Source organism: Apium graveolens, chromosome 7, assembly GCF_009905375.1.
Source record: "Apium graveolens cultivar Ventura chromosome 7, ASM990537v1, whole genome shotgun sequence".
NCBI classification, from domain to species: Eukaryota; Viridiplantae; Streptophyta; class Magnoliopsida; order Apiales; family Apiaceae; genus Apium; species Apium graveolens.
In genome coordinates, this window is record NC_133653.1 from 226,673,889 (window position 1) to 226,680,552 (window position 6,664).

General features: G+C 38.8%; 1 non-coding gene across 1 annotated transcript; it reads left to right on the forward strand.

Moving 5' to 3' along the window:
• The first annotated feature begins 2,162 nt into the window (after positions 1–2,162).
• LOC141676346 (small nucleolar RNA R71) lies at positions 2,163–2,269 on the forward strand. The gene has a single exon (XR_012556942.1). It is a non-coding gene; the product is annotated as a small nucleolar RNA R71 (small nucleolar RNA).
• Positions 2,270–6,664: the final 4,395 nt, after the last annotated feature.

The following is a 6,664-nucleotide window of genomic DNA, read 5'->3' on the forward strand; positions in this document are numbered from 1 at the left end:
ACCCATGAACTGTCAGAGATGGGATAAATGATCCCTGCATCTAGACACTTTAAAATTTCCTTCTTTACTACTTTCTTCATGATTGGATTAAGTCTTCTTTGCTGCTCGACTGTAGGTTTGCTACCTTCTTCTAGCAGAATTTTTTGCATGCAGTAGGAAGGGATGATTCCCTTGATATCAGCTATAGTCCATCCAATTTCTGATTTGAACTCTCTCAGAATTCTCAAAAGCTTTTCCTCATCGCTACCTGAAAGGTCAGATGCAATAATAACAGGCAGAGTAGATGCATCACCTAAAAAAGCATACCTCAAATTTTCATGTAAAGGCTTAAGCTCAAGAGTAGGAGCTTCCTCAATAGAAGGCTTGAGGCATTTAGGAGATTTGCTCAATTCTTCCATTCCAAGAGATTCAAAAGGCATATCGATCTTCCTCTTCCAGGGAGACGCATTCAAATATTACAATTGCTCATCTCCTTCATCATCTTCACTGTCTGAATTTCCCAACAAGGCTTTTTCTAAGGCATCGGACCTTAGCATTTGATCAAGTTTTGATGTGACCATCGAGTCGACCAACTCGACTTTTAAGCACTCCTCATTATTAGTAGGAAATTTCATAGCATTGAACACATTGAACATCACATCCTGATCCAACACTCGCATTGTAAGCTCACCCTTCTGCACATCAATCAAAGTCTGGCCAATTGCCAAGAAGGGCCTTCCCAAGATTATGGGAATCTTCTTATCCTCCTCAAAATCAAGAATAACAAAATCCACAGGGAAGATGAGTTTATCCACCTTGACCAAGACATCCTCCACAATACCTCTCGGATATGAAATAGAACGGTCTGCCAACTACAAGGTCATGTAAGTTAGTTTGGGATCAGGTAAGTCCAATTGCTTGAAGATTGACAAGGGCATCAGATTGATGCTAGCTCCCAAGTCACATAAGCATCTGTCAAAAGACATTTTACCAATAGTACATGGAATAGTGAAGCTTCCTGGATCTTTAAGCTTCGGAGGCAACTTATGCTACAGCACATCACTGCATTCCTCTGTGAGAGCGAAGGTCTCTAAATTATCTAGCTTCACCTTCCGAGAGAGAATACCTTATATAAACTTTGCTTAACTAGGCATCTGCTCGAGAGCCTCAGTGAAAGGTATGTTGATATGAAGTTTCTTGAACACCTTCAGAAACTTCTCGAATTGCTTGTCCAACCTTTTCTTCTACAGCCTCTTAGGAAAAGGCGGTGGAGGATAGATCTGTTTCTCCCCTGTATTACCCTCAGGCAGAGTATGCTCAACAGTAGTCTTCCTTGGTTCCACTTCTTCATCCTGCTGCTTTGTTTCTTCCTCAACCCCAGCTTCTTCAGTCAACTCTCGAGTTTGATTGGGATTTGTAACCTTTCCAGACCTCAAAGTGATTGTCTTTACCTGCTCTTTAGCTTCCTTCTTTCTTGGTACTTCAGTGTCACTAGGCAATGTACCAGGTTGACGATTTAGCAAGGCATTGGCAATTTATCCAATTTGATTTTTCAAGGTCTTGATAGAAACATCTTGACTCTTGCACATGAGCTTTAACTCCTCTAATTCAGATTTTTCATTAGCTTGTTACAGTTGGAGTTGTTGTTTTGGTGCATACAGCGGTTTCTGAAAACCGGGGGGTTGTACTGCTTAGCTGGATACTGTTGATAAGGTCGTTGAACCGCATTCTGAGCATTGCTCCAACTGAAATTAGGATGAATGCGGTTGTTGGGATGATAGGTGGCTGGCACAGGTTGCTGCGATCGCTGGAAGTTGCTCACGAACTGAGCTGATTCATTAGAAATTGCGCACTGATCAGTTTTATGGGCGCTAGCACAAAGCTCACAGACACTAGTGATCTGATTAACTCCATGATTAGCCAAAGTGTCCACCTTCATTGTCAAAGCCTAAAGTTGGGAAGCTATAGCAGTTGCTGCATCCAACTCCAGAATTCCTTCTACTTTTCCCTGAGTCAGTCTCCGGGAAGGATTCTGGTACTCATTAGCAGCCATCAGTTTAATAAGTTCATAAACTTCATCGTGGCTCTTAGCCCACAAGGCTCCTCCTGATGTTGCATCAAGCATGGGCCTAGAACTATGACCCAATCCCTTGTAGAAATAGTTGATAATCATCCAATCAGGCATGCCATGGTGTGGGCACTTCCTTAACATCTCCTTATATCGATCCCAAGCCTCACACAGAGATTCTCCAGTTTTCTGGGCGAACTGGGTAAGAGCATTCCTGATTGCTGCAGTCTTCGCATTGGAAAAAAATTTAGTGAGAAACTTTTGATCAAGATCTTCCCAAGTTATGATAGACCCCGCTGGTAGAGAGTGTAACCAGCACTTATCTTTGTCCCTCAAAGAGAATGGGAAGAGTAGTAGCTTGATAGCATCTTCAGTCACACCATTGAACTTGAAAGTGTCGCAGATCTCGATGAAATCCCTGATATGCATGTTGGGGTCTTCGGTAGGAGAACCCCCAAATTGAACTGAGTTCTGTATCATCTGGATCGTGCTTGACTTGATCTCAAAAGTGTTAGTCGTGATGGCTGGTCTAATGATGCTAGACTGAATGTCATTAATGTTTGGCTTGGAATAGTCCATCAAAGCCTTCGGATTTTCTGCTTGATCACCCATAGCTACTATAATTGGCTCTTCAACTTTCTCTTCTTCTTCTACCTTCTTTTCTTCCTCAAAAACTTCCCTACGAATTACCACAAGTTCTTCCTCGACTTTATCCAGTGTTCTCTTACGAGTACGCGAACGCGTATGGATACACCCTCGCTAGATCACCTGAAATAAAACAAGGAACAAATAAGTAACAATATCTGAGTCAATGAACTTTAACGACCATGATGGAAAGCACATAAACTAGTAATTAATACTGCAGTCCCCGGCAGCAGCGCCAAAAACTTGTTAGTCGCTAAACACGCGCTAATATTTCACGCAAGTATACGAGTTCGCAAGTAGTATAAAATATAAATCAGATTCGTTCCCACAGAGAATGTATTGGTTAACTATCTAAATTACGCACCTAAGCAACAATGTATGGTTATTATTCAATGCTAAGAAGATAACAATTTTAGAATGTTTATAACTAAGAATTACGCTAATTATTACAACTACGAGATTAAGCTTGACTGAGTTAATATATATGGCAACATGGGATTCTAACTTCATTAAATACTTCGTTCAATAGCCTTATTATTCTCCACCTTAGCATGCAATGGTGATGACACTAATCAGACAACACAAAATGATAAACGCCAAATTTCGTTGCACGAGTACCATTCTACCAGACATCCACAAAAGAGATAGAAGTTGAATAGACACCAATTATATTGAGACCCTATATGTCTATAAAATTTGATAACATAACGGTTTAAGCACAAGTTATCTATCTTGATTACATAGGGCAAGTAAGATGGTTAAAATTACCTACAAATCATGCATAACAACCATAACACACTATCTTATAAGTTCGCGATGCTCACAAGACGAATACATACAACCATAACTAGGATATCTTACAATCACCACACACTAAGGCATCAAACAATTTAACTAAAGAAATCCATAAGTAAATCCGCTAGAACCCCACAATAACGATTAGTCCATAATCGAACTCATCGCCAACGTGGGTTCCAATGAAAATATGATATAACAAACATAGTCTTTATACGAATAAATAAACCAAAGTATAATCAAGAATATAGGTTCATCAAAACAAGAAACAAGCATCCAAATTACAACTCAGAACAAAGATTCACAAGAATAAACAAGTTCGTCTTCGCCCTTGTTGAATTGTGCCAAAAGGTCTCTTGTCGTATTCTCCTTCCTTGATGTCTTGATATCTCTCAATATCTCTTGAAAAACGCCTAAAGTTATGTTTATATAGTAGTCCATGCATCCCAGGAGTCCAGTAATTTGATTTATAAAAGAATCAGGATTTTAATGTCCCGACCCAGCGCGGCCACGCGCTTCACCAGTGCGGGCGCGCTGCCTTTCTGTACTCCCGGCGCAGCCGCGCGCAACACCAGGGCGGGAGCGCCTCCCTTCTGCCAAAACTTCATTTTTTCTTCTTCTTTATTCCTCGCAGCTTCGAGCCAGTCTTTCAAGCTTTTAGTCCAACACATCCTAAACACCATATTAGCATCAAAATAATGCTAATTCACCTGATTTACGAAGTAAAGCCTGAAATGCAAAAACACTTGAAAATGCGTTAAAAATAAATAACTTGAGTACAAATACACCAACTCAAAGCTTATTAGAGCATAAATAAGTGTCATAAATGCCACTTAACAGTGAGCAGGGTAGAATCTCCAGTCATGTACCTTGAATAGCCACTATCCAAATACCAAAGATTCTTTCTTTCTGTTTCCCTGCTCACATCAAAATCAAATCAAGTTGATTTTGGTACCCAAGTTTCTCTGGGTCCTACCTTGTTAGATTTCTTATTTGGTTTCTTAGGTTTGATCTCATTTGACTTGGGAATTTCAGATTCATCCTTAGTCATTTGAGTTGGACCCTTGAGACCAGTCATTAAAATAGAATTATCATGCACATTTTGATTAACAGAAAAAGGCATGTTATTTTCAAACATGTTATTCCAGTTAGGCATGCTAAATGGCATTTTGGGCATATTAAATGCAGCATAATATGGATTAGGTGCAAATGGCATATTAGCAAATTGTGCATTCATAATATGAGTAAACATAACATTCATAGGCATTGTAGGCATGTCATTCATGTTGGGAAAAGAAGAGGGTGCCGATATGGGAGTAGGCATAGCAAATTTACAATTAACAGACAAATGATTGACACTACCACACTTAACACAAATTTTTCTTGGTGCATATTTATCAGGTGTGTAGTTATTATGTTTGTTAATTCCTACTTTCCCATTTCTATTGTTTTTCTTTTTAACTTCTATTTTAACCTCAATCTTTTCTTATCTGTCATTCAATTGCTTGATAGACAGATGATCAACATTAACTTTCTTTTCTTTTCTGGCTTGACTTGATTCTCCTGGAATAAAATTCTTAGAAATTGATCCATATTTCTCATTCAACTTAGCTAGCTTAGCTTTGCTGACTGGTTTACTCACAGCCGACGGATGAGGCTCCTTGTCACTCGACGGATAATCCTTTTGATTATCCGACGAATGATTTTCATCATCCGTCGAGTCCACATCTATCAAAAATCCTTCAACCAAATTGGACTCAAGCTTCTCTTTACTCTTCTTCCAGGCTGCATCACAAAAGGACTCAATACCTTGAACTTTAGTGATCTGAGCATGAACATCTCTAGATGACTTCATGCCTTAATCACTTCATGTTCCCGTTCAAGCTGCTTCTTTAAAATCTCTTCTTTCTTCAAGGACTCAGTTAAATCATCCTTAGCAATCTTACACTCAATTCTTAATTTCTCAAATTCAATAAACTGAGACTCTAGCACATTATTCCTCTCACTTAAAAACAAATTGTTTTCTTTAATTTTATCATTTTCCTTAGTGAGGGACTTAAGTGTAACACGCAGGTGATATAATTATGTAGACATATCATTTATTGCATCATTACACTCAGCTTTAGATGAATGTGCTAGGTTAGTGGTGATTACCTGATTGCTTGAAGAACTTGTTTCTGTTTCATCAGATTTGGCCATTAGGGCTAGATTGACATAGCTTGTTTCTTTATCTTCATCCAATCCTTCTGGCATCCTAGTCATTCTCATGTGTGATGAAAGCCCTTTCCTTTTATTTCAGCAGCTCAAAGTATTTCTGTTTATAATCAACAGGCTCAAACTTCTTTTTCCTGGAATCAGACTTTCTACATTCACTGGCAAAATGACCCGCCAAGCCACATATGAAACACTTGAATTTTGACTTATCAACCATGTTTCTGTTTGGATTAGCTGCTCCAAAATTCTTTTTGAATTTGAGCTTGGCAAATCTTCTAGATAGGAATGATAGATGTTCATCAATATCATCCATGTCATCTTGACTCAGTTGATCTTCATTTTCAGCTACTAGCCCTTTACCCTTGCTTTCACAGACCTTTGATGTAGACTCAACAGCTTCTACCTTCATCTCTTTCTCCTTTTCTAACTCAGCAACCAGTGCTATGGACCCTCCTTTCTTCCTTCCTTTCTCCATCCTTTCATCTTGCTCTATTTCAAGATCATAGGTTTTCAAGATGCCATACAGTCTCTCCAAGGTGAACTTCTTGTAATCCTGTAAATTTTTCAATGAGACTGTCATTGGCTTCCACTCCTTTGGAAGAGATCTAAGGAACTTGAGGTTAGAGTCTTTTGTTTGATAGACTCTTTCATGCAACTTTAGAGCATTTAGTAGCTTTTAAAATCTACTAAATATATTAGTGAGAGACTCACTATCTTCACAGTGGAAATGCTCATACTGCTGAATCAGTAGATGTATCTTGTTCATCCTTACTTGCTCAGTACCATCACAAATAATCTAAATTGTGTCCCAAACCTCTTTAGATGTTTTACAGTTAATGATGTTATCAAACATTTCACCATCAACTCCATTGAACAATATATTCATGGCATTATTATCCTTTCTGACTTGCTCAATATCAGGGTCTGACAATTCATGCCTAGGTTTTGGAACAGATGGCTCAT